The sequence below is a fragment of the Gekko japonicus genome, unplaced genomic scaffold, assembly GCF_001447785.1.
Source record: "Gekko japonicus isolate JY-2015 unplaced genomic scaffold, Gekko_japonicus_V1.1 scaffold782, whole genome shotgun sequence".
Lineage (NCBI taxonomy): Eukaryota > Metazoa > Chordata > Lepidosauria > Squamata > Gekkonidae > Gekko > Gekko japonicus.
Genome location: NW_015161973.1, coordinates 696510 through 705458, shown reverse-complemented (window position 1 = coordinate 705458; position 8949 = coordinate 696510).

The following is an 8949-nucleotide window of genomic DNA, read 5'->3' as shown; positions in this document are numbered from 1 at the left end:
CCTATTTTGAACAGCATTTAAATTGCTTCTAAGCAGTCCTATAGTAGGTGATGGGGGGAAGAGGAGTCCCTTCACACATTACACACAGGGTCCCCACAGTCACAGTAACCCACAGTAACTACGGTTCTCACAATCACAGTGCCTGACCAGATAAGCAAAATGGTACAGGGGTAGGCTGAAGCCTTTGTCCAGGCACACCACAGTCAAAATCAAAATCTGGCACCACCTGCAAGTTGTGTATGACTGTGACACAGGACACAGTGTGAGAACCCTGGACCCAAAGTATCTACTATGTGGTCTGAGGGCCAAACTAAATGAGATGCCAACCCCAGCACCAGGTGCTATGAGGCCAAATAATGCCCACCCACCATTTTGGATCATAAAAAAGGTGCAAGGGAAGGCAGGACCCTGGCACCAACCAGAATAACAGAGAGACAGAGAGATTGGATTTATACCCTACCCTTCACTACCTGAAGGAATCTCAGAGCGGCTTACAATCTTTCCCTTCCCCACCCCACAATAGACACCCTGTGAGGTAGGTGTGGCTGAGAGAGCTCTTTTGAGAACTGTTTGGAAGAGAACAGCTCTGAAAGAACTTGTAACTGACCCAGGGTCACACCAGTAGCTGCATGTGGAGGAGTGGGGAATCAAATCTGGTTCTCTCAGATTAGAGTCCATGCTCCTAACCAGTACACCAAACTAGCCCTCGGAATCAGGGCCCTGAGGAGCTGTTTAAAGGAGTTTGTATGGGAACTCGCTCTTTAAAATGACGGCGCATCCCCAAATCATCCTGGGGACTCCCATCTCATCTAGTTTGGCCCATAGCTATGAGTGTGAGCTAGATGTAGGGCAGCTCACCAGGCTTTAGATTTTCTTCAGTTTAAAGAAGGTGTTTCCCAGTATTTGAACTGCAGGGGAGGCTTCTATAAGCATATTTATAAAGCAGTAAGCCTCACTGACATCAACAGGACTGACTTCTGCGTATACATGCTTAGGATTGTACTGTAATTGGTTGATATACTTAATAAATAATCCTTGATTAAATTTTACAAGAAAGTGTTTTAATACAAGTACAAGTGAAAAAATACATGTCTTTACTAACTGTACCCACAAGCCAAATGGATATTGAATAGGTTGTCATGTTTTTCTTTAATTTTCTTTCTGTGATGGATGATTATAGTCTTCCCTTCAGGGTTGTTTCCTCTTGCAGTGACACAGAGGTCATATTTCTTCTGCATCATCAAAAAATCATGTAGAATTTGTGCTTGTTCCTGCAAAATGTGATGGCTGCATTCAAGTACCATTCAGTGTGATTCGTTAAGAGCCTCCAAGACAGAAAAGAGGGTATTGCAGGGGGCAAGCAAACTAACCTCATTAGCATCACAAACCAATACAAGTCCACTGAGGGGATTCCATCATAACCAGACTCAGTATAGAAGTCCTCAAAAAGGAACAGAAAAGGGGGATTAAAGAGTCTGGCTTTTAAAAGAGGTCATGTGTTTAGTGTTGGGAAAATATTTCCATGCATTTGTTTTTGGATTGTTGTGTTTTTTGAGAAACCGAGTACATGAATATGACAATCATACCTGAACTCCATAATATTAGGATCTACTGTTCTCTTTCTTATAAAAGAACACCTACTATTCTCTTCCTTATAACAGTGAAAGGTTGGCCTAGCTACTGTGAAACCTCTCTCTCCTCCTTTGCAACTAGTAATCTGATTGGTCTTTGCCTTTTCACAAAAGTGATTAGAATCCTGTCCTTATATATAATTGAGTAGTGGTTCCACAACATTCCAACACGTTGCCTTAATCAGTTCGCTCCCTGACCTGTCATTCAGAGGGTCTCCCTATCCATTGGCTGCTTTGCCTGAGTCCTGCCTCCAACATACAGGAACCCAACACCGAGTCACAGGAAGCGGCTAGAGGGTTCTTCCCGGCGGACCCTGTGTATGCGGAAAACTATGCATGGGGGGGCGGGTCATGAGAGTTATGGGCCCAAGATTTTATGCAATGCCACATTGACCAGTTGTGCCGATGCGTCCTGCCGCTGGAACCAGAGAACTATAAGGACTACGATGTCTCTGCGACGGCTGAAGATCCTCACCCTACCAGTGCCTGACAGTGAGCCCAGCCTTCCTTCAGCTGACAACAAGTCCAATCTGAGTGAGGCACCGAGGGCAGAAACCCCCCAGCCAGCACCAGCCAGTGTTCGGCCAAAGGCAGCCACGGCAGCCCCAGTCGCTACTTCTGAACGTTGCCACCCCACTTGAGAACGGAAAACACCCACTTACCTAAAGGACTATATCTGTGGTGTATTTCGGTCCAAGGGGGGAGGGGTGTAATGTATTCATATCCAACCGCATGCAAGGTTAGCTTGCCACATGGTCATGTGAAGCCTCCGAGCTTCGCTCCAAGAGACAATGGTTCAAGCGGATCCTAGCCAGCGCCGATCAGAGGGCTGGGGTCCTAGCCAGGACCTATGGAACTCTCGGTCACTGTAAATACCCTATCACGGTGGTGTGTGTGTGTCATGGGTGTGGGTATCTTACGAATAAAAACCGGCCTGTGAGCCGGGATTCCTTGTCTTGTTCTGAACGTTAAATAAATGTATGAGCTGAAATCACTGCCTCTCGCATTTCACTTTCAATACCATTAAGAGGCCTGGTGTGATCTGGTCCATGGGTTCGTGAAGAGTCGGACTTGACTGTGCAACTGAACAACAACAAAAACCATTAATCATGGTATTCTTTTGGACCACATTTCAGGAGTTGGGACTGGGAGGTATCATTCTGCATTGGTTCCAATTTTTCTTGGAAGGCTGATTTCAGAAGATGATGCTGGGGAACTGCAGCTCAGTTCCTTGGTCTTTGGCCTATGGGATCCCACAAGGTTCCGACGTGTCCTAAATGCTCTTTAACATCTACATGAAACAAGTGGGAGAAGCTATCCAGAGATTTGGCCTGGGCTGTTATCAATATGTGGATGATGCTCAGCTCTATTTCATGCTTCTGGGGAGACCGTAGAAATGTTGAATACCTGAAGGCAGTTTTGGGTGGATATGAGCTAAAAAACTGAAGGTTAATCCCAACAAGACAGGTGCTATTAGAGAGAAGGTCTGAGCCTAGATTTGAGGCATCACCTGTTCTGGATGGAGTTGCACTCTGCTTGAAGGTGTGTGTGTGTGGGGGGGTTCCTTGGACCAGGGCTTACTTCTATATAAGCAGGTGACAGCTCCGGCTAGGAATATCTTTTACCAGCTTTGACTGATTAGCCAGCTACAGTCTTTCCTGGGCAGAAAAGATCTGACCACTGTGCTGCATGCCCTGGTAACATCTAGATTAGACTACTGCAATGCACTCTACTTGGGGCTGCCCTTGAACACTGTCTGGAAGCTGCAGTTGGTACAGAATGCTGCAGCCAGAGTGCTGACCAGAGTGGGTTGTAGGGACAATATCACTCCAGTTTTGTTTCATATACCTTCACTTCCAATTTGTTTCTGAGTCCAGTTCAAGGAGCTAGTATTGATCTTTAAAGCCCTATACAGCTTGAGGCCAGCATACCCCATATAAATCTACCACACCACTCCAGTCAAAATCAGAGGCCCTGCTTCGAGTGCCCCTGCCATCTGAGACTAGGCAGGTGGCAATCTGAGAAAGGGCATTCTCAGTCATGAATCCCTCCACAGGGAGGTTTGTCTACTTCTATTGTTGTCTTCCACCAGGAGGTGAAGACTTTTTTATTTGGCATACTTTCACTTACTCTTATTAATCCTCCTCCGCTTTTGTGTGTTTTATATGCTGTTTATATTATTTTTTATGTAATTGCTTTTTAATTTATATTTGTATGTTAAATTCTATTTAATACTTGAAATGTTTTCATGTTGACTGCCTTGGGGATCATGAATTGGGTGAAAGGAGGCACAGAAATCTTTTAAAAATAAATAAATAAATTACATGTTACACTCAATGAAGTTTATATAATTCCAGAACAGAATTGTGTTAACATTAAAAAAAATGTCTGGAGACAACTAAGCTCTGTTGCTTTTGAAATGCCCAAGAATTCCTTGTCTTTCAGTTTTCAGCGTGTTTGGGAAATTAGAGATGACGTCCCAATAGACAATTTGAGCAGTGTAACGACAACTAAAATGTTAATTTCAATTTCCAGAAAAATAAATAGTAATCAACCATAAATGAGTAGAGAGATCTGTAATATATGATTATGTGCAAACTTGTAAATATTATCAAATTGGGTTTTTCAGTACGGAATTACTCCAGGCTAAGGCCATTAAAACCAAGGTGAGTAGGCTAGAGTAACTTTGCATAGGATTGTGCATCTACTCAGTTAGATATCATCATAGGACTTTGACTCCATTAAAGAAAAGGGCTGGATCCAACAAACTAGAAGCAAAAGTGGATAGGGTATCAAAAATCTGCAAGGACAAAATCCATGTAGGATGGGGGGCTGTAAGGAGGAGAAGACCCTGATGCTGGTAAAAATTGAAGGTCAAAGAAGAAGGGGATGGCAAAGGATGAGATGGTTAGACAGTGTTATCGATGCGACGAACATGAAATTAAGCACACTCCGGAGCACAACGGAAGACAGGAGGGCCTGGCATGATGTGGTCCATGGGGTCGCAAAGAGTCGGACTCGACTGTGCGACTGAACAACAACAACAATAAGGAGAATTCAGTAACACTGAGTGAAAAAAAAACTGACTGGCTCCAACCCAAAGTCTTGTCTTTGTTTCTAACAAGACTTTCTCCCAGTCTGACAGACTCACATATCCTAGGGAATGTAGCTGTCAAGAGAAATCATTGTCATGAAAAGAGACATTTTTTGAGTTATCTGGCGCAAAGCCATACAAGAATGCTGAGATTGTTACAGAACCTTATCTTTCATCCAGAATTTATTAGATTGTTTTGTTCTGGAGAACCAAAACAGTACTTGAAGGAACAGGGCAATATGTTTCCAGTAGCAGTAGACAAATTTCTCCTGCTGCACACTGCTTTAACAAGTTTTTAAATATGAAGGCTCAAATAATATGCACACTTACATGAGAGAAACTCACACTGAATTTAGATACACTTACTTCTGAATGAGCATGCATAGGATTGATCTGTAAATAGTTCATGACTCTGTAAACTCAGCACAGCTATAATTAAGACTGGATCCTCATGTTGTTGGACAGTGCATTTCTTTAATCTGTCCAGAAAAATCCAAGTGGTGAATTATTACAGTATTTCTATATCCAAAGCAAATATAGCACTTGCCATAATGGAATAATACATTTCACAGGCAGTTTACTGTCAGAAGGCAATTCTTATATTTTTTGCATCTCTGCACTGTGGTTCTTGAAGGACTGTAGCAGAAATCTGAGCTAACAACAGCTGAACAGGTTTAAGTCAAATATGCCAATTTTAATTTGTGTCCTTAAATGAATAATCATTGTTGGGTCCGGTCACACGCAGAATTCGCCGCGGGATACTCACGAATGCCAGGCGGATTTTAAGGGCGCGATCAAATGGACACATCTGGCAAGCATCGTGCACCCGTCGTCATACCGTCTCATCCCGCCGAAGATCCGGAGTTAAAAAGTAGCAGCGAAAGTTCACTATCAAGCGTTTGCAACAGGCCACAGATGGACTTCCTCTGTCTGATCGATCCAATGCACTCCTCTTGCCTCGTTGAAGTGCGCCGGGAGTACACACCACCGGAAAAAACCCCGGTTCACCGCCATCGCATCTGATCGCATAGTGGTGGGTCAACTTGTGACAGCACAAATAGCCACACCTCCCCCCCCCGTGTTATCTGGCCCATGTGACTGGGGCCATTGCCTTTTTTTGGTCATGATTACAGAATCAATGTTACAGCTGGCGTCTCTGAACACAGGTGAAAATTTAAGTAACTATGGGGGTCCATTAGACAAAAAACGAACAAACCCACCTTTGGTGCAACTTGAAAACTGTTTTGCACCCAGCATCATCCTTTTAGGTCATCTATTCTAATGTGATCTGCAATCCCATTCTAAAACCTACAAACTACAGACTTTTAGGATCTTGGAAACGTATTTCTTTGCATTCATGTCCCCCACTCCCACCACTAATCAGCTTGAAAAAGATCTCTGCTGGACTCAAAAGCTTGCTTGCTACTTTGTAGTGCTTTGGATAGTGTTAACACAAGGTACCAGTGCTCCTGTATAGATTATAAACTTGAATATTGTTTCCTGCATATTCTCTCTGGCTGAATGGATGCACAAAGTTAAAGGTAAAGGTAAAGGTTCCCTTGCTCGAAAGCCAGTCGAATCCGACTCTAGGGTTGCGGTGCTCATCTCCGTTTCAAAGCCGAAGAGCCAGCGCTGTCCAAAGACATTTCCATGGTCATGTGGCCGGCATGACCAAACACCAAGGCGCACGAAACGCTGTTACCTTCCCACTGTAGTGGTACCTATTTATCTACTTGCAGTTTCTTGCTTTCGAACTGGTAGGTTGGCAGCAGCTGGAACTAGAGATGGGAGCTCACTCCGTCATGCGGCACACTCGGGTCTCGAACTGCTGAACTACCGACCTTCCACAGCCTGCAGTCCAGCGTCTTAACCACTTGAGCCACCGCAGTAACCACTTGAGCCACCGCAGCAAAGTTACAGAGTAACAAAAAGAAGGTAATACACATTATGGTTAGAGCCTGATCTCATAAGATCTTGGAAGCTAAGCAGGGTTGGCCCTGGGCTAGTATTCAGATGAGAGACCTCCAAGGAACACCAGGACCATGATGCAGAGGCAGGCATTGGCAAACCATCCCTGAATGTCTCTTGCCTTGAAAACCTCATGGGGTCGCCATAAGTCAGCTGCAACTTGATGGCCCTTTCCACCATCAGGGATACCATTTATCTACTCCATGGAATCCGTGTTGAACACGAAAGGGCATGACTAGCTCTTCAGCTAACTGAAAGTGATCCTGTTGAAAAATTGAGGGGAGATTTTATTGCAAAAAAGTGTTACGTCATATTGCAGAGATATAGTTCTAAAATTATTATACTAGGATGATTTGAAGAGGCCGCTTTAACTTCCAGTTGACTGCACAGGAGGGCTAAAATAATGTGTACACACACACAGGGAATCTAGTGCAATCGCACACAAGTTGGCATATCTATTTTAAAAACCCTTCCATTTCTGTTGAAAAATGACAAAATGAAACTTGTATAATACTGTTTTTTACGTTAACTGGAAATATCATAAGAAGAGGTATTATAGGATGGAAATTCTATTTTCAGACCACAGCGTGGACTCACATAGGTTAATAGCTGAAAGTTCAAAGCTTTCACTTTGATTATTTCTGTTCTTCTTGAACTGACATGCCGGGTTTCAATCAAGCAATCAAGCTTGAGCAGAACATTGTGCTATGTGAACAATAGCCCCTAAAGTAAGTTGCGTTACTTGCAGTTTGGATTCGAGTCTCTGGAGAGATAAAGGGTGAATGCAAATTCACTGTGGCTTTTATTATCCTACTTGAAGTAATCTTTTGTCCTATTTTCAAAGCCATGTAGGAAATGGGCCAATACAGTGCCCACTGGCTTGCCAACCTCCAGGAGGGCCCTGGAGACCTCCTGTTATTGCAATTGATTGCCAGAGATCAGTTTCCCTGGAGAAAACAGCTGCTTTGGAGGGTGGACTCTGTGGCATTGTATCTTTGCTGAGGTCCCTCCACTCCACAAGCCCTGGCCTCCCCAGGCTCCACCCCCCCAAATCTCCAGGAATTTCCCAATCCAGAGCTGGCAATGCTAGTGCTCGTTCATGCCAAGGAACACTTCATTTGGATCCCTCATAAAGCTGACCTGATAAACCAGTAACAAAGTGCCCTAGCTACATGCTGCCAGTGGAATAAGGCATGATTATCTGTATGAATTCTCCAACATGTAAATTAAGTGAAAAATTAAAACTGCATAATATGTATACACATTGTTACCGAAACTCCTCTAAGGATGGTTCCGAGTTCGCCCTTACCACAAGGAAACAGATAAGAATTCTATGCTACACTTTAACTCTCACCATGTGAAGCATTTAAAAATTAATCTTCCTTATGGTCAATTTCTTAGGGCTAAAAGAAACTCTACCACGAATGAAGATTATGAACTGGAAGCAGAGAGGTTGAGCGGATTGTTTAAAGTTAGAGGATACCCCGATTGGGTTATTAACAATGCCCGTTTTAGAGCGGGACGCCGCAGCCGCTCGGAACTGTTCCAAATAAAACCAGAGCATCGCATGGACGATAGGCTGAGTTGGGCGATTGATTATACCAATAGAGCCTGGGGAATCAAAAGAATAATTCTTAAACTTTGGCATATCTTAAATGATATTTTAGCCTGTCAATCACCCCCTCTTGTAGGTTTCAGAAGGACTCAGAATATCCAGGATAAAATTGTTAGGGCAGACACCTTTAAAATACATCAACAGGATTCTTTACCCAAGGGCCACTTTAAGTGCGGCAAATGTGCCGCGTGCCCACTCATGCAAGAAACAGGTGTTCTTGATTTCCCGGAGTTAAACTTTAGGAAGCAGATAACGCAGTTCTCCTCGTGTGCAACCAAATCCATCGTCTATTTAATAACGTGTATTTGTGGACTGAAATATGTCGGGCAAACATCTCGAACGCTACGCACCCGTGTATTGGAGCACAGATCGAAATTAAAACACAAACGTCTAACAGCTCCTATGGTTCCGCATTTTGTAGAAGCCGGACATGGTCCAAATGATTTTAAGTGTATGGTTTTAGAAGTAGTACGATCTAAACCATTCACCCTTACAGACATGCATAAGTTACTATTGCAAAGAGAGGCGTATTGGACCTTCAGATTAAAAACGGAACAACCATTGGGGTTGAATGCAGCTTTAGAACTTTCATGTTTTCTAGGGGAGTGAACACAATGTGATAGATAGAGTGCTTTAATACT